At 40.1% G+C, this 24,069-nt stretch overlaps 1 long non-coding RNA gene across 1 annotated transcript in view; it reads left to right on the plus strand.

Annotated features, from left to right (window-relative positions):
- The window catches only part of LOC138068154 (uncharacterized), a 226,772-nt gene that overhangs the window by 24,492 nt on the left and 178,211 nt on the right, over positions 1-24,069 (plus strand). The window contains exons 2-4 of the long non-coding RNA XR_011142809.1: positions 4,470-4,533; positions 11,144-11,214; positions 13,770-13,910. This is a non-coding gene — a long non-coding RNA (uncharacterized lncRNA). The remainder of the gene's footprint in view (positions 1-4,469; positions 4,534-11,143; positions 11,215-13,769; positions 13,911-24,069) is intronic.

A 24,069-nucleotide genomic window follows, 5' to 3' on the forward strand; every position in this document is an offset into this window, starting at 1 on the left:
CTAGCATGGACTGAAGCATTTGATAAATTGGGAATATTTGTGTTTTTAATAATTCTTTTACTATTAAAACTTTACAGGTGCTAGGTTAAACTCCATTTAAACTCCCTGCACTGCCGTATTATATTTTTGTGTTATGATAATTCCTAGATTTGCTAACTGATTTTGAGGCCTTATTGTACTAGGCTAAAGAATATGTAAACACAGCTCTTTGCACTGAAGAGTTTACAAAGATTAAAGCTATGGTAGGAGAAATAAAGATGAAAGGCTTGGCTGGGATTATTCAGGAGACTGCACTTCTGTCCAAATGCACCGCAGCTTGCGCTGTTGGGCTGTTTTTTACTGATACAATAAATTCCAATTTAGGACGCTCAGTACTGGAAAAATGCTATGGGCACATAGCAAAAATGCTGAACCTGTGTAAAACCTTTTGCAGGTTCTGATATGTTTTTAAATTATTGGCAGGTTAACTTTGTACCAGCCAGTTTATGCTGACCAGGTATTATCTGTCCTTTGTAGCCAGAATAAAGTTCCATAACAGTGTAAAGCCAGCATGAATTTCATAATTTGTGCTTTGACTAATTTGACAAATGCAACTGTATGATGCTGGGTTCAGATCCAATTTGTACTTCTGGGTGATACAATCACACATGGATCTAATGTTAGTAATTGTGGAGCCTCAGGCTCAGCATTGACTAAAGTGAGAAAAGCCTAGCAAAATATGTGGACTGTGATACATTAAAATCCACTTACACACTCCTCATTAATTGGAATGATTACTAGAGAAGACTTTCAGCACTTTGTATGTCAATGCCTCTAAACAATGGATACACTTAGTACATTTAATTGATAACAAACGTTGTCTGAAAGCCTATTCACTGTACTTTGTAGGTGCGCCTTGATTCTTAGCAGTGTCCATTTCTTGTGCTTGTCATTTGTCTAACCACACAAGACATTTATTCTTCTGAAATTGAATCATACCTGTAAACTGCTGCAAATAGTTTTTGGACAACACAGAAGGTAGCACTTAAATTATGCTAAATTTCCCCCCAGATCTGTTACGTGTAAGGGTCCATCTGCCTTAACAATGTGGCTTTGTTAAGACATGCAGTGCTTTGTAAGATCATCACTACTGTTGATTTATGAAAGACAAATGACGCTAGCAAGCCTTCCATAGCTGAATGATCACTTGCGAATTGTTTTTGTGTAGAAGCTGAAGTAGCTATACTGTAATTTTATGGAAATATAACTTGCCCCCCAAGTAGTATGGGAAACGGCAGAATCGTGAAGCAGAAACGGCAAAATAGCGATGAGGATAAAAGCTGCTCAGGGAAGGATGGAAAAGGTGTTTGTGAAGAAGTCGCTGATATTTTGGGGGTTAAAAATATTCTGTGCTTTTTGAGCACAAGGAGGAGGGAAGGTAATAAGAATCCAGGTTATGTCAGTGATTTAATAAATGACGTGGTCCTAAACGGTTGAATCAGTGCAACTTATGCCTGTGGCAAAGTGCAGGGTGTTGCAGAAAGAGAGGCTAGGGCTGGAACTTCTGAAGGGAGCTTCGCTGTAAAAGGCAGCGTATGGTGTAATTACTCTTGAAAAGTATCTACCGCATTAAAGTGGGTAAAGCAGTAGCTAATGCTTTGATTTCATCAGCTCTCTGAAAAACTCTGCAAGCTCTCGGAAGATCCTGAAAGGATGTTTTAAGATGCCTGAATCCCAAATATGGAGTTGTGATCAATGTTTAAGATCTTGGTTTAACTTTGAAATTTTTATAGCTGTAATGGACTGGGGACTGGCTGAGGAAATGGTTACTTTGTGCATCCATGTGTTTTTTTTAAATAAGGAGGAAAACAGTTTGGGCTGTCTGTCAGGCTAGTGTGAAATACTGATGCTGATGGCAGGCAGTAACTTCTAGAGACGTTGCATTTTTCTTTCGCTGCTAGTGTACTTACCCTGTAAAACTTACTACCTTGAAATAATCAGTCCTATTCCCTTTGCCCTTCCCTGATGTAACTTAGCCAGGCACGCAGGCTGTGCTAGCAGGGCTGCCGTTTCTCTTCCCTCTGAAGGCAGAGGACTGAGAATGTTCTCCAATACGCAACTGAGTGGGCTCCCACGCAGAAAAGGTAAGGGCCTAGTTGCATCTGTACTCTGTTTTGAGGAAGAAGTCGTCTTGGCAAATAAAATAAGTCTTCCTAAAGTAAGATCTTAGAGAACAAGACACGGGTAGTTGTTAGAGCTCATGGTGTATCTCTGCAGGGTAGAGGAAGCTGAGATATGCTGCCTTTGGGTTCTCCTAACTGCTAAATTTCCTATGTTCATCAAAATTTACTAGAAGTGAGAGGTTGCCAGGTTTGATAGCAATAGCCTACAAGGAGTTGTTACAATGACTAATAAAATCAGCGAAGGCTGAATGACACTGATGCCTGTACGATAAACACCAGTGGGTCAAAATCTGAACACTACTAGACTCCAGAAAATTGCAGTTATATTTAGGAGAAAAAATAAAGCCTGAAACTTGCCTGTCAAGTTGCATTTCTCTTACTTATGTTTACTCTTTCTACATTGTCTCTTCATTTTTTTCCTTTTCTCTGTGTTTCCTCCTATCTGAGCCTTGACAAGATAGACCAGTATTGGTACATTGCTACATTAGGTTAGAATAAGACGTTTAGAAAAGCATTTTGTGAAAATGACTATCAGCATAACTTTTTTGGTGTTTGTATATACCTTTATCCAAAACCTGGATTATTAGTACCCTCCCTCTTCCTCTGGTCTTAGATCATAATTTCACTTATCAGTTTTTCCTCTGCGCTGCAGTACCTTTATTTCTATAGTTGTTCCTTCTTTCCTTTCTTGTGCCTTCTCTTTCACGAAAGAGAAGTCTTTCATGAAAAAGAATAATGAGCAAAGCTCTTCTGTCAATAGAGTTCCTATTCCTGGGTTGCCCTGTATGTGTCTGTCTTTGTGTGTCTTTCTTTTGTTATGGCAATCCCTATTGTTTCAGCCATCTGGTTCTATAAAGGAACTCAGCTGTTTTTTTGGGGGGAGTGTTTTGCTTTTTTGTTTTTGTTTTTTGCTTTTTATGGAATTATTTAGAACTTGGACAAAATAATATATGTGAAAGAAAACTAAGGCACTTAACGTGCAATTTTACTAGTTTACATGGCAAATATTTTGGGATTTTTTTGGCTTTAATTTTTTACTAGACCAGTCTTGAATATAACAAGCAAAATGCTGAACTAACAGAGGATACAATATGGGGCTGCCATATGAATAAGCGCATTTGCTAAAAGTTGCTTCTTCGTGCCACTGCCTGCTTGTGTGCCCAGCTTATTTTTAGGAAAACAGATCTGTTCAGTGGCATTGAAACACATACTTCAGTGATCTGGTTTTTAAATTACACTAAATTACAAAAAGTACATATGTTTTTGGAACCTAAGTCACCTTTTTGAGATTTTAGCCTAAAATAAAAAAGATTAAATCCCAGAGGGAAGAAAACTCACATTTTTTACATATTAGGCATAGAATCCTACTGCGGCCAAGTCTTCCTCTCCTAGTAAAAACCCCTGCGGTGAGCTGCAAATATCTTCCCCACCCCGTCACCACTCTCTGCTAACATGATCTCAGTGATTTGGAGAACTTGGAATTCGTGCTCCTCACTTCACTGGAAAAGTTGATAAAAATATTTCTTACTTGTGGTGGAATGGCACAGGCCTGTGGACTAGGAGATCTGAACGTGTCTTTATTGCCTTTCATAGGGAGAAGAAATTACTTTCACGTCAGACACTTTCTCTAGGAAGGAAATGGATGTGAAGTCAAAATGACATTTTCAGAGATTTCTGTCCTTGGAACAGGCATTTGAGGCTATCATTGCTTGTCTAAGTAATGAACCATGAGTTATACCAGAGACAAAGTACAAACTTAAATGTTTGGCTGAAGAGGCTTGGGATTAATCGCATGCTTACAATTGAGCATGTGTTTACTTGTTTTGCAGTGTTGCTAATCAAGGCTCATCCCATGCCAATGCTTGCATTTTATGCTTAAGAAAAAGCACACAATAGTTCTACCTCTCCTTTCTGACTTTTCCCAGTTAGCCAATGACTTCTTCAGAATCCTTATCAACTTAATGAATCTCCTCCTCATATAAAGCAGGCTTGTATTAGAAAACTGTAGTCATATGTCTTTTCTTAGTCAAGGCTGATGATTCTGCAAGTATAGACAAGATGAATGTGTGCCATTCTCTCTGGGATTCTGCTCATTCGTTGTCTCACAGCTCCCTCACTTCTAGAATGGACACTCGTTTAATCAAAACAGTACTGCCAGTCACATTTAGTATGAAACCTTGGCTAGTAATTAATTACGCTCTAAATTTGTTAATGAACTCAGTTTCAGGACATCTTTATATATATTCCTCTCTTGTATCGTATACTGTACTGATGCCTTAGTCAAACATGAATGATTATCTTTTGTAGGCGTATATTCATGGCACACTTGGAAAGGAGATGGCTGAGCTCTTTGAAGTTGTGATCCTGTAAGGTAAGGATCCCTATCAGCTTCTGGAGTTCATGGCAAATTTTCTGATAGAACGGCTCAGAAGCTTATAGCATCAATGCTTTCTGTGCTTTTATCATCAAATCCCTAAACACCGAGTAATGTAAATATTTTTCTCCACATTTTTCAGAAGAACAAACTGAAGAATAGCAGTGATCTAATTTGTAATATAGCACAGGGACTGGCTAGAGTAGCAACTGTCTGGCTGTCCCGAGCCAGGAAGCCACACTTCAGTTCTTGTTCCCTCTCTGTTCAGTGGAGGAATTCAACTATACCTCCTTCTTCCGGGCATTGCTTGTTATGTTAACTGGCGCACTAGTGCAGAGGAAGGAGCACGAAAACTTTCTTTGTTTCCTGCCTGCCATCTAGGCAAGGAAGAAGCAATCAGGCAGTGTCTGCTTTTCTTCTAACTGCAAGTAGGCAAGAAGGCTTCACAGGAGGGTTAATATCTTTTTATTCTTCTGTGGGAGTTTATCTCAGGTTCCAACCTATAAATATAAACATTAATTAGGAAAATGGAAGATTTTCTTATTGATAAGCCATGAAATTAAACGCTCCTTTGATCTCCTTTGGAAAGGATCATCATAGATATAGGCTTTTCTGTTCAGGGGAAGAAGGAGAATTAGTCGCATTAAACATCCAGAAAACAAAACAATAGCCATGACCAGTTTCTTAGGGAATAATGGTGCCACATTATGCTTTATCAGTATAATTTATCTGTGCATTGTGGAGAAAAATAAATCCTTTCAAAGGCTTTCAATTGTGAGGAATAATTAAATAGATGAATAGTGCCATTACTAAAAGTAATCAACGGAGTGTTTTTGTCAGTTATGGCTGGATCCCAAATCTGTTGAAGTCAATGAAATGCCTCACATTGATTGCAGCTGGCTCTCTGTGAGGTTTTGCAATGTGCCTCTCCCTATAGTCCAGAGCATTCTGCATGAAGGCTGTGTAGTTTTTTCTGTCATCTCATATAGCAGGTAAAATACTGAGAGGTAAGAGTGAGGAACTAAGAGTGTTAAAATCTAATATCAAACATACATGTAAAATGTGCCTTTAAGTTATTTAGATGCCTAAAGGTCAGGCAAAGCGTCTATTGGGGTTTTCAAAATCATGCAGTGATTTCCTGCATGATCAAAAGGATTGCAGGTCTGTGCATTGAAATCTGGCTCTGCACTCAATTTGGCTCCTAGGTGAGTGCCCATCTGATTTTAAAAGGTTATTTAGTCATTAAGGCACGTTCTATTGTGTTAAACAGTTATGCTAGGTGAATTATGTTTTAAGAAAAGGGTAAACAAAATATTGAAAGTCTTGGAAAAAGACTGTAAAAACATATTAACAATAAAGATGTTAATGCCTTAGAATAATAGAAGACTTGGGTAGCTGATACGTGAGTCAGAATAAATTATTGTTTTGCTCCTTCACAGTAATTTTGACTCTGTGGGTCTGATCTTAATGAAAACATAAAGTAACTAAGAAGTTATTTAAATCCAAATTCTAACTTACTTCAGAAGACGTCCCTGAAAAACCTATATTAACTTTAACAAGCAAGCAAAAAGATGATTTTCTTGTACATCTGGGGTGGTATTTGCAGGTTTCTTTAAGTACTTCATTGGCTGATTTGGAATCTGTGAAGCCCAAGTGTGTAATACAATGCTTCTATTTGTGGAAGCTGTGTTTTTATGTTATCAGATATTTCCAAAAGGCACCTGGGTATAAAGTCTAAAGTTAAATAGTGAGTCAATGTAAAAGCGATTTAATGCTTAAGACTGTGGGATGAAGAACAAAAGTTATTGACTGGTCAAGATAAATACAGCTCTGTTTCTTGGTAGTCTTTTTAGGCACGTTCTAGGACTTTTGAACGTTGTCTTCAACCTGTAATTTACGAGATGCAGTTTAATTGTCTCTATCTTCCATTGTTGACCTATGCAAATAAAAGGTCTTTGCTTTCAGACAGTGTTTCAAATTTACTACAGTCAAATTAATGACTTAGGCAATATTAAAGACTGTATAGCATTAAAATGCTTTGTACATGAAGAACACTTACTAGTCAGCACAGCTTGTATTTAAAATTTCTGAACCGACTTTATTCTCAAGGAAAACTGTTTTACAGTAGAAACCTGATTTTCAGTAACCAGGCATACCTATGTGTATCTAGCAAACGTAGCATACTTAATGCAATATAACATATAAACTATGTAAAGACGGATGCATGCATACAATGCCAGGCATATGCTGAAAGTATGAAATTACATACGCCTATCCTATTGTACTCGGACATCTCTGAAAGTACAATCGCTTACTGCAAAAGCCTGATCAGTGAAACAAGGAGGACCTTTGCCATTTTTGCTTCAAATATGTTAATTTTATATGTATAATCTGGAGAAGAAGGAGGAAAAAAAAATGGGGGGGAGGCAAGAGCTGGGAACAACATAGTACCTACAGCTACCCACAAATGCTAGCTTGGCAATTACTCTAAAAAGTAGTTAAAAGGGTTGAAATCTGTTTTAATGTTACCTGTTTGTGTTCTTTGGCAATAACTGTGGATAAAAAGCATAGTTACTGGAGAAGTGAGTGCAAATCACCTTCACTACAACATGCTAGACGCTAGACCTCTGAGGTAAAGAATTTTATGGTAATTTCTTTCCCTCTCTTTCTCTCTCTTCCTCTCTCTCTTTCGTTGTTCTTTTTCTTTTCCTTTTGAAAAGGAAGGTGAGAGGAGACCACATTCAGTAAATGTGGAAGTAAGTTTGCAGTGACTGTTAGCTGTAAAAAATCAACCAGCTTGAAACCCACATTGGCAAACGTGTATTGTATGTTTTATTTTAGTGAGTATAAACAAATAGCCAGTTAAGTTCATTAAAAATAGGTCTAAAACCCCAAGTAAACCTATTTTTCAGAAGTAGAATCTTAAATGTATAAAGAATCCTGCCGATATCTTGATCTTTCATTTTTAGTAGCTGAACAGCTGTTGACTGATGGATGCTGGAGGCTCTGTGATGAATAGTCAATGGCTTGGATTAAGAACTGGCTAAAAAATTACAAGGCATGCGGAAAAATAAACAGCCAAGTCTCCATTAAGACCAAGGGAAACAGTGCAGAGTGCCAGAGGTAGCTGAGCAAGTTGCCGGAGTTCAATATAGCTACCAGCAACATTTGCAGGCTTCTCAGTTGGGGGATAGCAAGGTGATGAAAGTTACCCAGAGACTGAGAGTATTGTGGCTGAGCAAACCTGTGAGACTTTACTCTTACAAAATCTGGATACTAAAATCCGTATCTGATTTTCATCCACAATCAAGCGACGGAAATGTAAATGTCTTTTGCCTTTTCTGTATCCCTTACGTATGAGGAACCAAAGAAAGGACAGTCTTATGGAAAGTTACCCAGCAAATGATGGGAGATGGACTTGTAATTAAAGCATGGTAATCTCCATGCTCTCTTAATCAGCCCAGGCCAGGTGGTGTAGTTCCTGTAGTGCACCTCTCTCCTAACTGGAGCACAAGCACATTTTCATTTAGCAGTAGCTAACAGTATTGATGCTTGTGGCTGCACTGCAGTTATCTTTATAGAATATCTTTAGAAATGTATCTTTAGAATTTGTAGTAGAAATGACCTACCTAATTTCCGAGGCATCCTTTCCTTAAGGCTAGGTAGATCTGGATGTCTCTGAAATAGAATAATCATGTATGTTATCTAATTCCACAGGTAGCTGAAATCAGGAAGGGTACTACATTTCTACTTCCCAATATAGTTTCTTCTATGCAGATTGAACTATGTCCAAAGGAACCACAGAGAACTACAATGCAATACAGTTATTGCTTAGCTGTGCAAAGTAACATTATGTAACATTTAGAACTGCAGAAGAGAAAGGACGGATGCACCACAGATGCTCACATAATAATGAGGATCCACTAATTTGCATGCAGGTACTAGCCAGTGTGTCTGTCCAGGACATTGTCTGTTCTGATGACCATTGCTTGGACTGACATGGGACCTTGTCACTGCCTTCTCTGCCCTAGCGTGTTATGGCTCTGCTGTGTTTCTACTTATCCTGTTTTAGCCTCAGTTCCTTCTTTTCCTTGTTTTTCACTTCTTCCCTTTCTAATTCTATTCTATTCTTCTATCTTCTATTTTCTTCAGTCTTTACACCATCATGTATTTTTTTGCTGCTTATTATCAAGTCTTTCTAACTTGCCATCCTTCCCAATTCTTCTCAACTCTTTTCTTCTGAATTACACAGCTCTTTCCTCAGTGCTAAAGCTATGGAAAACATAGGAGGAGCATTTCTCGTGCATGGTGTTAAATTACTCAAGGCAATTGTGCAGTTACAGAAGAAGCTTCTTTAGTCAGGGCTGGAAACTGTATATTCAAAGCTATCAGGCTGTACCAAAAGCCCCGACTGTTTACATGGCAATTGAAATTTGGAGGGTTGTAATCTAGCCAAATTTGGGAAGTTTTTCACCCCTGACACTGAGTGATACCTTCAGTCTTCCAAATTTCAATTTTGTACTGGGTAGCCTGAAAGTGTTAATTTTAAATGAAAGTCTCCCTGTTTTTTTCTCAAGTGGTAAAACTTGATTCTCTTATAACCATCATTCTTAAGCTAATACCAAAATCTTTCCAAAAGCTTTCAGCCTGAGGCAGGCACCTGGCATAGGAAAGTTCTAGGAGTGGTCAAAGCTGGCAAAGTTGCAAGCATTTAAAAATAGGTCTTATCATGGAAAGCTTTGAATATACTTACTGTAAGAGGTACTAGCAGCTCCATGTGTATGAGACAGGACAGCAAGCCTGGCTTTCTTTAGAGGTATATTAGCAAATACCTGTTCATCTCCTTAGGCAGTTCACATGCACACTGTTTCTGGGCACATTTCCAGAGTGTGGAGTAAATGCTACTCCACAAGCCATGACAGGATTGAAAAACTTGCTCTCCAAGCAATGTTCAAAAACGGTAGGGAGAGACTGTGGCTTATACCCTCTTTCCATATCCCAGAGGTTGCCATCTCCAGGTGCTCATTGCTACCTCTCTGTTGGAGCTCATCATTGGAGTTGGTTTGCCAATGGCAGATATGAGTGATTAGGTTACATCGGTTAGCTAACTGGTGCATGAAAAGTGAAGGTAAAAGAAAAAAATAAAAAAAACTGGAGAAAGTTAGGATTTTTTTTCTTTCTGGAAGCACACCAGGATAGCTACTGCACCTTGATGTAAAGGTGAACTTTTTACTACTTTGTCTTACTGAATTTCTACTCAAGGAAATGTTAATGTTACTCAGTTCATCCACAGGTGCTGGTGGATTAGGTAGCACACTGTTCTTAACATCATATCTCCAGCACCAAGTCAATAGGATCCAATGGTTTTCTGACTACCCTGTATCCATTTGCCTTCACCAAAATGTAGTGTTTCTCTCTAGTATTCCTTCAGGCATGTGCCATGGCTACAGTTGGCTGCAATCCTTTGTGGAATGTCTACAGTTTGCAAGTAGTGTACAAGCTCCATGAAGTTCCTCCGTGAAGAACAGAAACCCTATATGCCTCTTTGCTTTCCTTTGAACTTAGTGACATCATCTTTAAGATTACTTAATTCACTGTTTTAACTTTTTATATGGAGAAATGTAATTTTTACTTTTGTAGCATGAACAATTTTCAGGCTTTTAAAATCCATGATGTGAGTGAAAGTGGTTTCTAGAAAGGGATGAGTATGGTATGTCATCCTGGACTTGAGATGACTACATACAAGAATATTTTTGCATTCTAGAAACAGTTCTCTTGAGAGGAAGCTGTCAAGCTCAAATGAAGTCTGTTTGTGCTACATCTGTAAAAGAAGATGTTAACAATGACTGTATGGGGTTCTCATTTATTTTGTGATGGAATTTTATCAAGTATGTTCTGCTGATATATAAAAATCTTTTCTTGCTCCCTGTTAGCCCTGTAAACTTCACTAACATCTGAAAGTCAAGCTGGATGCTTTCCCTTTTAACCCTATCGCTGTTGATAAGAACACCACAGGCTAAATTATGCCCTCCTCTAAATTGCTTGACCCCCTTTTTTTGCAAGCAAGTTGTCTTTTAAGTAAACTTGTCCTAATCTATTTGCTTTCAGCAGGATTTGCACAGGTGTAACTAAGGACAGTCTGGCCCAAAGGAGTTTATGCTTCTGCGGGTGATACCACATGAAAACTTGCACAATCAACATGTGACCTGAACACCTCTGTTTCTTTTACTGTTCTTTATTGAGTAGAAGTTTGTTTTCCAGTATCACAAAATGATATCCTTGACATTGTGCTTCAGCTGAAGTAAAAATGTGATTTAATAAAAACAGAATAAATATTCAGTCGTGGTAATCAGAAGGACTCACTTCCTCTTCTAGATCAATTCTCTGCCAATAGACTGCTGTACACTAGCTTCAGTATTTTGACTAGTCCAGTTTTAAATGCTCCAAGCAAGAGCATCCATTGTTGCTATTTCCAGATTATTTCCTTCCAGTAACTTCTACCTTCTGGGGAATTTGCAGTTTCCCTATTCTTTAACTTTATGCTAGCTAAGCCTGCCACATGTTATAGGGAGTAATGAACTAAAGGAACTTCATTCTCTGTTCTCAGCTCAGATTATAGTGAACAGCACAATGATCTGGCATCCCTGGGTGCTTACAGGAATCAAACTCCTTTAAAAGGTATGGAACACTTACTAGCTGTATTTGGCTATATTTTGTTCTGTTTAATCCTACTTAGCACATTTGCTTAAAATATATCTCGCTGAGAAAATGACTTTTGATCCAAGACTGGCTTAGCAGCTTTTGAGACTGCCTAACCGGGCAGCTTGAGACATGTTTTGGGTTAAACCCAAGTGATGAAACAATGCTATGGGTGCCTGAATTCATACCAGAGAAATAAAGACTATTTCAAATACGATTACCATTCAAGGGCTGGTTTATCCCCTGCAGATGGGAGAAGGGGAAGAGGGTGGCAAATCATGCAGCAGGATCAGCTGTGCTAGAGGTTAATGCCTGTGTGACTAGGGCAGCTGTGTGACTAACTTCTGCTAGCAGCAGCTTGGCAGAGGAGGTTCAAATTCTGCCTGCTGCTTGAGAGGCCCTGCCAGCGGGACCTGTCTCCTGTCTTGCCCTGACTCTGCTTCTCTTTAGCTGAATATGGTGGAGTTGCAAGGTGAGAGAGTGAGACTGAGAATGACTTTGCCTTTTGCTGTTGCCAGATGTGTGCCCTTGACGTATTATTAGCTAGCACAAAGCACTGGTAGCATGTTGGCCTTGGCCTCCCCAGCTCAGTGTCTGCCTGGACCTCTCTCCCACTTGTCTGAGGTTCACCTAGAGGCAGGCAAGTGCATTTGTGACTGCCTCCTTTCCTTTGTTGTTTTCTAGCTAAAAGATTGTGATGGTAGCTTAGGGATGCTGTCTGAACCTAAGCAGAGACAGCTGATGGGGGTACCCAAGGGACCAACTGGTTTTACCTGGGCCATGTACCCCTTTTGGCTTATGCTGACTTCAGCACAGGGAAGTTGCAGGTGCTTCTGCTGCTGCAGCTTTCTTAGTCTACAGGGAGGGTGTCTGCTAGAGCATAACCCTAGAGCTGAGGTCAATCTTATTACCAAGGTCTACATTAATCTCTGTGAAAAGTGTGTGGAATACCTTAGCGCATTTCTACTGGGTCCAAATGAATTATTTTTTTCTGTGGAGAGTAATCTGCTTTAAGTATAGCAAGCACCTACACAGCATATGAAGAGACAAGCAGAAACTTATGTCAGCATGCTTCAGCTATATATTAGTGGGATAGTTTTTACAAAAGAGCCAGCTCAGCAAATAGGAAAGAAATAATGTTTTGTCAATCCTGCACTGGATCTGTCTACTCTTATATATATGAGGTTGGCTAAGTAATAAATCAGAAGCAAGTAAATTGTAGGATGGCATGGAGTCAGTCAGTCATTTCTAATCATCACCTTACACTTGACAATATCTTTAGAAACAGCTTCAGTTAGGAACGGGGTGAAGGGAAGCTTCCCTAGCGCAGTGTCTACCAGCTGCTGTGCTTTTGGAGGTCTGATAAGGATAATGGTTTTAGAGGTCTGATAAGGTCTGATACAGTGTTTAAAAGATAAACATCTGCTTTTTTTTTTTTTTTTTAAAAAAAAGGAATAAGTAAATCTGATCAACACAGTGGTTGGTTTGAGAATGATTTGGGAGCAAGGCATGTGGTAGAAAACCATTTGTTAGGCTTCATAAAAGCAGAAAATCAATCTGTTTGCCTCCTACAAAGGCGGCTTTTTTTTCTGTGGTTTGCGTACTTACTGCCCACGTCACTCTGTTTTGTGGGGTTTTTTTGGCCTCTTGGTAAAAGGTATTCTCTTCTTTAATGAAATTTAGTTTATTTGCCAAAATGATCCCAAAGCTGTCTATTATTTAAAATGCGTGCTTAATCCAATTCTGTTTTATGTTAAAGTCATTTGATCTCATTCTACCAGTATAAAGGGGCTATATCAGTGAGCCTGCTTTACGGACTCTAGAGAGAGACGAGGCTCACTAAATCTGAAAGGCATATGTTCCTTTTGGCTTTTTTTCTACTTCTCCCATCACTTCCTTTCTCATAGTATCCCTCCTGTTTGGAATAATATCCTAATTAATATAGTCCAAGTCTCCTCTTTCTTTCTCAAAAACAATCTGAAAACCCATCTGTTCTGCAAACATTTCTAGCTATAATAATGGTATACCTTTCACTAAAATCATTGTCTCATAAGACTTTCTGTTCTTTGTGCAGGGATCCGAATGTGATTTTTACCTTTGGTAAATTGCTGTAGAAAGTTTTATTACATTGTGTGAAAAAGAATAATTTCCCTTCCCACTGAAGTGGGAATAAGGGATAAACTACAACAACTATTTAATAGAGCCTAGCAATACAGAAAATCTATACAGATCAGATCAACATTAAGCATGGAAAGAGGCTTAAATGGATATAGTAAAATTGTAGAAGTTTGCATTTGACTAGGAAACCGGATGTGTCTTCCTATTTTGAAGTTAAATTTCATTAGGATATGACCAAATATGTTTAAATAAATGTAGAGATAGGTGAAATCCTAGTGTCTTTGAAGCTAACTGCTCTTAATGACTTTGCTATGGTCAGGATCTCATCCAATTCTTGAATAGCATTATGCTTAGGGATTTGTTTCTTGTATTAAAAGAAAAAAAAAGAGTTATGACTGTAGATATGTGGTTTACAGATGCAGGAGAAACAGCTGCAGGACTGGACCCTGTACAACTTGAATTCTCCATCACCAAGCTCTTATGTGGAGGTTTCGTTCCCACAGCCTGACCTGGGCACAGCTGATGCTCCATCTGTGATGCTGGAGCCTTACTTGTGAGTAAGTAGGTGGTTTAACTGGACGGGGATATTGGGTTTGGAGCAATTTAGAAGTTAGACTATGAAATACAAGGAAAACAATCTGAATAAAGAGCTTTTCTTTGTCGGTATTACAAGGGTCGTGTGATCTCACAGTACTACTAAATGAGATGGAGTGAGAACGAATCATAATGCTGTATGGATACAGAATTTTTAATATGAAAGGAGAAAGAAGCAAGTTCATTGTGACTATGTTACTGGAATATGCATCAATACTGAGTTAGGAAAAACATAACTACATTCTGCCTTGCTTTTGCTCGTTGATCTTACTGAAATGAGCTTCCCATTTTCATATTAATCCACCTCCTCTTCAAGAATATGCCTAATGAAGCCTACAGGAATCTCAAGGGAATGTTTATTGGAGAACACAAGACTCCTGTTTTCAGGTAGACAAAAAATTGGAGCAGGAAAGGAGAAAATAGTCCTTCTGTATATCAAATTGATTAAAAAAAAATTCTAAGGCGAATATGTATTTTTGGTGACTAACCCTCCTTATGAGCTGTGACAACTTATTTCACAAACTGATTCTGCAATGAGTACCCTAGTGTCTAGATTGGCAAATTCAGCTGGAGCACGCGTTATTTTTCAATTTTCCAGTAGAAGCTGAATGAGCAGCTGCACAACTAGAAAGGCGGAGTGAACACTTTGGCATGTTTTATCAATGCCAATGAACTGGTTGCAAAAACACCATGATCTTAGAATGAATGACTTTTGCGTCAAAATCAGTTAGCTACCTTTGTCTCGTCCTTTCCTGCGCGGCGCCGCTTGGTATAGACGAGCGGAGAGGGGGACTGGGTGTTAGTTCTGCGTTTGCGCCGCCGCTAACAGCAAGGGCTGTGTACCGCTCAGGGATGCTTTGGATGCCATCCCAACAAAAGTTGTTGGTAGTTATATAAACAAACAGCTTCTGTTAGCCTATCTGTGAATTTTACAGTACTAATTTTGACTTTTCAGAATTTGCTAACTCACTGGCTGAAAAATAAAAATGAGTATTGCAAGAAATCCTTGGTTAAGTGTATGTTTATGCAAAACTGTGTGGCTCGCAAGTCCATGTCGTTATCAGTCAGTTCTAAGAACAAGCATTTTTAACTCAAGCTGGCTAACTCTTTATACAGTTTTGTCTATCTTCAGCTTTCTGGCCTATCCGCAAATCCCTAAAGACTCGCTTGTTTTCTCTGCTCCACTATCTGTACTGCATTGTGGTCAATGTTTACTAATGGAGCGAGCGCTTTTAAAAAAAAAAAAAAAAAATGCAGCATAGACGTGTTTTCTCACTCTCCCCCTTTGTTAAACCCTTCCTTCTCACGGCCCTTCCCCTTTCCTTCCCTTTGTTCCAGGTTTTGATGCTGGTGTTTAGCCCTCCCGGGGCTCCTGCTGGCCAGCCTCTTCCCCAGCCTCGCTGCGTAACGCCAGCAGCTGCGATCTTACTTTAACGCTGCTCTTCCCGTACAAAATGCCATTTCCAGGTGCACAGATGCCGCGGTGAAGAGCGTCGCGCAACAGCACAGAAAATGGCCAAAACAAATGGCCTGAAACAATCGCTGGCGACGTTAGCGGGGCCGGGGCGCGACCTGGTGAGGAAGGCCGCCCTTTGCCTTCGAAACTCTTCTCCCGCGCTGCCGTGGGCTATCGTCGCTCGGGCCGGCGGGTGCAGCCGCCCGCCCCGGCCCCCATGCGTGCCCCCGGCTAGGCCAGGGCCAGCCGAGGGGGCAGAGCCCCCCGGCCGGGCAGGGCCGCGTGGCTCTCGGCCCGGACCTTGGGGATGTCCCCCCAGGCGATGGCAGCCCCCCGGCGCCCGCCCCAGCCGCAGGGCTCCATCCCGGGGGCCCGGGGCCAGCTGAAGGTGGCCGTTGCCATGGAAACCTGCTGGCTGCCCGTGATGGTGCCCAGGCGGCAGCGGCCTTGGCCGGCGGAGCAGGGCCCATGCTGGGCACGCGGCCGCTGGCGAGCAGCGGGGCCGGGGCGGCGTGCCGAAATGCTTTGGGAGCCCCGACAGGAGAGAGCTGGCGGCCCGGGGAGAGGCTGCCCCGGTGCCTCGGGCGAAGCCGCTGCTGCCCGTAGCTGTCTGTGTGAACGGCTCACGGGAGGATGCAACTCGGAGGTTACCACGGCTCTCCTTTTGGAGCTGTCCTTCGGAAAGTTTTTAAAAAGACATTTAACATACAAAACATGGGCGTTGTGGAGATGAAAGCAGCATCGAAATCTGTGCCTGGAGTGCCTCGCAACGGGGCCTCGGGAGGGCTGGTGTCCTGCCACGTGTTTGGGGCCTGCGGCCTGGCCGTGGTCACCGCTGCCCGGGGCAGGGCCCCGACTCCGGCCTCCTGCCCTAGCCCCTCATGGACACGGCTGTCTTTCCTTTAACAAAAAAAAAACATTCTTGATTCTGCCCAATGCTCTTGCCAAAAGCAAAAATCTTAAAGCAACACCCTGAAACGCAAGCAAACGCACACGGCAAAGTGGTGTGTTAGTTGGAGCCAATAAATGCTTCGTTATCTGTGTAGGTGCTGCGCAGGCTGCTCACTTCTTGGACAGCCCTCAGAAAAAGAAAAATGCTCCAAAGAACAATGTTTTCCTCAGGTGTCATTGGAGCGTGTACAGGTAATTTAAGCTTAACCCCCTGATGCTTTAATGAGATTCAAATTTTTACATGTTTTGTCACAAAATGAGCATACCTTTCTGGGTGAAGAAAAGTTGCCTTTTATTTTTAGTTTGAGGTGAAAACAGTAATTTTCTTTGTTTTGCGATCATGTCAAAATGTTTGTTAGTAAATCTAATTACTTCGTTCTCTTATTATGTATGCATGGGGCACTTCCAGTCTGCATTTTGTTTTCAAATTTGTCTCTGTACATTTTTAATATGATAACATAGATTATTTCAAGTTAAGTTGCACTAAATTACTTCATTTTATATCAGATAAAGCTGTTTGAGACAGTTTGAATGTAACGGCATGACATAAAAAGTTAGGACTACCATTAAGTAGAAGCACATGACTCCTCCAGGTTAAATGAAGGAGAATATAAGATACTTGATTATATTCTACCTGAATGTGACTGCTGAGATCACCAGAGACATGACTTTATCACTTAACATTGACCCAGGTCCTTCTGCTTTGATTATGGGTGCTGGGCTGCAAGTAAGGCTGCTGTTGTACTTCAGATCCTGTGTTCGGTTCGCTGTTAATAATCTTCCCAGGCTCCAGTTTTGGATTGTTGTTGTTTTTTCTTAAGGCAGTCTTGTACAGAAGTTGTCCAAAGAGTATTGAGGATAGCAACAAAACTCTCCCTCCTTCTGTTGAAAAATGCCGTTCTGAGCAGTCAAAACAGACATGGCAGCTTCTCGCTTGGAAGCATCTAAAACAGCACTGAAATAACTGAAGCTTTTTTAAATTTTATTTTATTTTATTTTTATTATTACAAGCTGAGAATCATGCCAATAAATCTTAAGAGGAATCTCTCTGCCTGACCGCATGCATCATGTGGGGTGGTAACTCCGGCGTCGTGCCCGTAGCTAAAACAATCGCTGATCTCTAATCTTCAGGTTTTGTTTTGAAGATTTGGTAGGTATTGGAAGCCTGCCACATGTCTTAATAAGCTGTTATAAAGTTTAATTACATGTTATTTGATTGCCTTAAAAGTCCATTCTGTGTTCTGGTCGAAAACGTTCAGCTGCTGTGGCAAAGGGCAGATTCCTACACAAAACACAGTCCAGCGAGAGCTCCTTGAGGCCAGAGTTCATTGTGTGAATCCACTTCCTCTAGGGCAGAAGTCGGGTAGGAGACACGTGAGAGGCTTGCAGTGGGGAATAGGAATCCGATGAGAAAGACAAGCTGGGAAAAGTTGCAAGAGGAAGAGTAGGGAGGGGAAAAGGATAAGAAGCAGGAAGCAATGGATGATATTTCTCCATTTTAAATTGGTTTGCATTTGTTCTATGTGCGTTTATGGAAACGCACTTGATTAGTCTGTGTCTGGATTCCAGGGGATCAGCCTGTTTCTGATGCTAAAATGTAACAAACCATAGACTGGCGGTCTGGACTGTGCCATTCAAATCAGACTAGCAAAGCGTCTGAACAGCTCGAATACTGCACAAGCTAGAGTTTGGTATGAACTGACAGTTGTGATAATCTCATAGCAACTCTGCAGTGTGCTAGGACACAACCTCCTCTTGCCAAATGACACATTTTTTCCTGTTCACAAATAGTCTGGAACGGAGTTTCTAGAGAACAGAAATAAGAAACTGCAACCAAAAAAGCAAATTGCTTGCATTCAACCCAGTTACCTGAAAATTACACTAAAACTGGAACCCTTGCTTGAAATGGTTGCAAAGTTTGAGTGGTTGCATAATGCTGCCTGGGGACTATGCCTGTGCAGGGCAGACAGGGGCAGGATGTCTTAGGGCCAGCTGAGAGGGAGCATCACCTTTGGCAGGTGAAGCAAGTAGGGTGCCTCCTTCCTGCCAATGGCTGGTGTGCCTGGAGCACAGTGCTTCGCTGCTTGTTGTGCAGAGCTGCATCAGCTCGTCCAGCAGCAGCTCTTCAGCTTACTGGCTGCAGCCTGTGGACCCTGTGGCTGCAGCCTGCTTGAGGGGTTGTGTGAACAAACGTTGCATTTATTGACGCTGCTAGTGTTAAAGAGGTTTCCTCTCCTGTACTGCCCATCCTGCATTAATTCATTTGCAGTATGTACAGATGCTTATATATTTCTTTTGTAGGCACTTTTGCATAGGTGAGAAAATGGGCGTAGCGGTACACTGGTGTAAATCTGACAATGATTCTTACAGAGATATGGCTCTTTTGGTAAGCAGATCATAATTTAGTGTAATAGTTGAGTTACTAAGACTTTCAAAGACAAGATCAGGCCTAAGGCTTGTAACTCGTGGAAGGGAGTAGATTGGAAAAGTGTTTGTGCTCATGTTGATTCAAAATGAAATTATTTGGCTTTTGACCTTTTCCACAAAGACTGCTTTATTGTTGTCAAACTGAGACATCAATGCAGAGCAAAAGGAAACGTGGGTTTTGGCATACATTCGCTTGCTGTTAACTGCTCTACAGTCTGAAACATAACCAAGAATGTGATCAAGTTTTCAAAGGACTGTGAAGCTCACCCATGGAGACTTTAAGCTTGCTGAAGCGTTCCCTATGCTTGATGGGCGACTGGAATGTATTTACTCAGGAGGGAGAAAAAGGCGCTCTTTCTTTTGAAAAGTACTTACGTTTAGGGAAATAGTGCTGTTGCTTTGAGTATGCACCATCTCGTTATTGTCCTACAGCCTGTGATCAGATACATTAATAGAAGAAGAGGGGAAAACCATTCTCCCTCTGAAGAAGTAGTTACTTTGTAGTGGTTTAAAAGACTATAAGATGCAGTGTAGTGGTTGTTAGGGGCCTGTGTAGCCAAATTTAGAAACAGTCTCTGACAGTGGATTTCCAAGTCTGCAGTTATTTTGTTGCTTTAAAATGCAATTACTAAATTCTGTGAAAACACATAACATGCTGGAAAATTTAAGGCAAATTTTAAAACAGAAAGCAAAAAATGCCTTCAAGCATTTTACTATGTAATGGCTCTTATTCAGGTCATAAGCAGTTGCAACTCTTGTTGTCCCTAACAGGAGTTGGATTTATTTATGGAGAACTTCTGTAGTTCAACAGAGCTGCTAAGATATCAAAGTATATTAAACAATTGTATGCATTTTGAACTTATGCAGGGATTGAAAACTATTTTCTTCATAGTGCTGCATTTGCATCAAATAGGCTTAAACTTTCAAAAATAATTTTATAGTCTAGAGATGAGCTTCTGACTTCCTAGTATCTATTTAAATAAATATTATCCCTCATTCTGTCATGAATATATGGTTTGAATTTCCATAAAATAGAAATACCTAGTCTTGCTGGGTGGATACTGAGGTTGGTAGGATTTTGGAACTTAAGTTTGAACAAGGACAAGGATATAGCTACAAGGTGAAGGGATATGTGCCGTTTCTTTATGTGATATGGATTTTTTTTTCTGAGTCTTAAAGTCATATACGAACATTTTCTGCCTTCTAATGGAAAACCATCTCTCCCATTTACACAGCTTGACAGATACTGGGCCAGACGTTTAGGGATGTAATCAGTGTTGCGCTCTATATTTTAGTAGAGCTGTTTTGATTTTTACCCACAAAGGAACTGACTTTTAGTTTCTGCAGGTCTTCTCTCATTTGATTCCCAAATCTTTAGGGGGAAAAAATACAAAAACAAACCCCAGAAACCTGCAACTTTCTCTAGCTTGCCAGAGTATAGACAAAATGACAGTTTTCTTCCAAGTGCTAAAGTTGAAATCAAAGGTGTGTGCCTCATTTTGAACACCCTTGAAGTCATGGATTATCAAATGTGCTGTGTGGAAACTAGTATAGGGATGTTCTGGAAGTGGTCTATTTTTATGCTAAACACAGAACATATACTACTTTCGAAATATCTGCTGCTAAGATAGAAAAGTAATGATGGCCTCCTTTGTTTCAAAGCCTCAAAAAGGATAATTGTTGTAAAGAGCGCTATGGTGCAATGTACTTTAACCTGTGATCTATAATCTGACTGAACCACAAGTGATCACTGAAACATCAAAATATTATCCATGAAATGTTTGCCAAAAACTGAAGTGCTGACAGGCTTGGCTGGAATCTGACTCCTGGTGATTGTGAGCACTTGATGGCAACAGCAGTTGCAAATTGCTAGAAATTGCCAGCAAGCAATTATAACGCTAAACTTACAATTCTGTAAACCAATCTTGCTTTGTTAAGCTCAGTGTTAAATACTGTACTAGTTGTGTTTGCGGTGAAGAATGAGGAACACAACTCTTCTAAGGCAAATCGAAGCAACTGGTTATGTTCTCTCTCTCTCTTTCTCTCTCTCTCTCTTTCTCTTTTTCTTTCTCTTTTCGTTCACCTGTGAGGATTAAACAAAAGTGTGCTGAATGGAATACCTGTTTATATGCCCATGCTATTTGAGAATGCCTTTAATATCCTATTTGTTTTGGAAGCTTGTTGATACAGGAACGGCCAATGCCTAGTTGAAATATGCTAAGGTATTTTAACTGAAAGAGATATCATGCTCTACCACCTTTTCAAACTAATAGAAAAATAGCAGTAAGTGAGGAAAAAATTAGACCTGAAATATGCCTCAGATGGTCTGACTTACACATTATGTATAGCTTTAGACATTACTTTCTATCTCAAAAAAGTAAATCTTCTCTCTTTCGGGTCAGAATCACATATGAAAGTTACAGCAGAATACAATATTTTTGTGTGGATCCTATTCTTCACATATGGCAATGATTTTTTTTTCCCTCTTTTATACCACTCTCTAGATACTGCCATTAACACTGCCTTTAAAGTGGTCCCCCTCTCTGCTGTATTTTTTTATCGCTCTTGACTGTTCTTGAGTTCTGTGATTTTATAGACAACTCTACCTTTAGTAATTTGTGGCTGCTCTGAGAAGTACTTCATCCTTTATTCAATATGAGTACAACACGTAGGATACATTTTTGTCTGTGTACAGTTCCGTGATATCTTAATTGTGTTGTACCTTGACTTTCAAGAATGTTGCGAAAATACAGTCAACTTCTCTGTGATGTAGGATTATTCTTATCTACATTTTTCTACATTTTCCCCTACCAGTCACCTGTCTCTTTCCTAACTGCTTCTCCTGTTTCTTTCCATTTTCTCTTTCTCACAAATCCTTATTGTAGTAACAATGCCTCTGGCAATATTTCTCCTGTTGTCCTGCTTTAATAACACTACAACTTCCCTGCAGCACAGTCTTGCAACACTAACTGGTGACTAGCTGAATGTATCAAGGTCACTCAGCCATCCTGCCCACTCCTGTTCCTCCTCGGGGAGATGCAGCATTGTCAAGGACTGGAAAACTGCCACTCACTATGACTGTGATTTCTGACCCAAAGAGAAGTGCTTTCAGATCAGCGAGTCCTACATGTCACTAATACTGGTACATTTTAGAGGCATCATTTAGGGCTGGCTCCCCAAATCCTATAGTACTCTTTAGAGGAAAGGAAACACTATTAGAGCGCTGAATGATTTAGTAATTGGAATTGTCCTTTACTCCACAAGTTCTTTGCAGGTCAAGAGAACCATCAATAATACAAATTTGCTTCATCTGAGCACTGTTTTATTAGCAATTTTAGGCCTGCATGGACTGCTTTTGTAAGAAGATTAGGATCTCTAATTCTTTTAGGATTTGATTTCTAGAAGGGAGACAGAAGCTCTGTTAAATAATACTTCCCCCTTTTTTGAATAGGTGTTAAATGGACAAAGATATACCATATTAAATTTATATTTTTGTGTATATGTGTGTGAGAAAAATTTTTGCAGTATGCTTTTGCCTTTTCATCTAAAAATTGATGCTCTAGTTTGATCCAGCAAACATTTAAACAATGTCTAATGTGAAGATTGTGTGTAGTTAGTTGAGATCAGCATGGACCATCTCCAGCTTAAATGCTTTTCTGGATTAGCTTCAGAGTGGCAGACTGAGGAAGGTGTTTGTAACTGCTGGTTGTATCTCTAAGAGGTAAAAATGTCTCCCTGGCATCTTTTTTTCCCTCTCTCCCCTCCCTTCTTCCACGTCTTGTTACCTATAAGTGTGGGATACAGCCTAATGATAAAAGTAGCGTGCCCCTTGCAGTTCTTTAACTCTTGTGGACAGGAGGAGATTTTCAAAATTGCTGAAGGGTTTTCATTGCATTCCTCCTTTGGGAACCAGTTATTCAAAACTGGATACTGATATGAAGTTGACAAAATCATTTGACCGCACTGATGATTAATTTATCAAGGGCTTAAAGGCATTAAACCACTGACCTGGTAAAAATTATTGGTGTCAGATAAAGTGATGTCTGCGTTAACAGAGCTGAGGCCTTTTAACAGCTTTTAGATGAAAAGTATGTGTGAAAAGAATGGTAAAAATGGCAATGTTCAGAAAACAAGAGTAGCCAAAGTCATTTGCAATGAGAAACAGTATGATATTCTTCTATTCAGGTCTTGATTGTTGCATACGCTAACCTAGGGCCTCAGCAGCAAGGAGAGATGAAAGCTAGACAAAAATAAACTCTCAACCTTTTATTCTCAGTGAACAGCAGAAATTCTTTTTATATTATAAAAAGCTTGAGTAATACAAAATGCATCTCATCTTTCAGTTTTGAATCTTTGCATCCATATAAAGTTTCATTTCAGCTTAGCGGAGCTCTTTTAAGTGAAAGTATCTGCCTGAGAATTGTAAATTTTTGTAATGGAGCCTCATTCTGGAATCTATACGTGTTTGCCCAGACCCGTGGTACTCTGGAACTGGCAGTTCTCTCCTGCACATTTCTGTTCATAACGTGTTTATGAAAAGAGTTTCTATAAACTCTTCAGCATTTAGTCTAGTAATAGAGAATACTCTTAATACTTGCTAAGTCCTTCTTTGATTGACTAGAAACTGGGCTTTTGAATGTTTAATTCTGCAATTCAAAAAGCATTGTATGTGAGAAGGAGTGTAAGCTTTTACTTTTTAAATGGATAAGTTAACTTATCTTGCAAAATGGTCTGTGTGACTCATAGTTGTGAAACATGTCTGCCTCAATACATCAACATGACTCCACAAATACTTTGGCATGCAGTATTCTGAACTGACTCTTTTGAGGAAAAAAGGTTGTCAACTTTCATTTATTTACAGATTGACTGTGCCATGGACTGGATCAGATAGGCTCTGTCAGGGTTATTTTCTCAGGGGCAGCGCTATATCAGTGTGACAGTACTGCCTTAAATGATGAGACTAGTATTATTAAGCCTTGCAGACCTGTGAATTGTAGGCAGAGTCATCCCCAATTTCTCAGTGCTGCCTATTCAGAATGAAGAGTAGTGGGAGGCATGACACAAATGTCCACGTATCTTAGCAAGAGACACCAGCAAGGGGCCAGCTGGGGTTACTAATTTCAGTTTGGTGTCTACCAGGTAAGACTCAGACTGGCTGCTGTAGAGGTACTCAGTGTTTCTGTGCTTTGCTTCCTAGTGCTCTGGTTCCTGTCTAGGTTTATTAGTGGGGTGCAGCCTAGTACGAACGCTCAGATTACATCCAAGCAGTAAGTACAGCAGCTGCTGTG

Source organism: Struthio camelus, chromosome 9 (genome assembly GCF_040807025.1).
Source record: "Struthio camelus isolate bStrCam1 chromosome 9, bStrCam1.hap1, whole genome shotgun sequence".
Classification (NCBI taxonomy): Eukaryota; Metazoa; Chordata; class Aves; order Struthioniformes; family Struthionidae; genus Struthio; species Struthio camelus.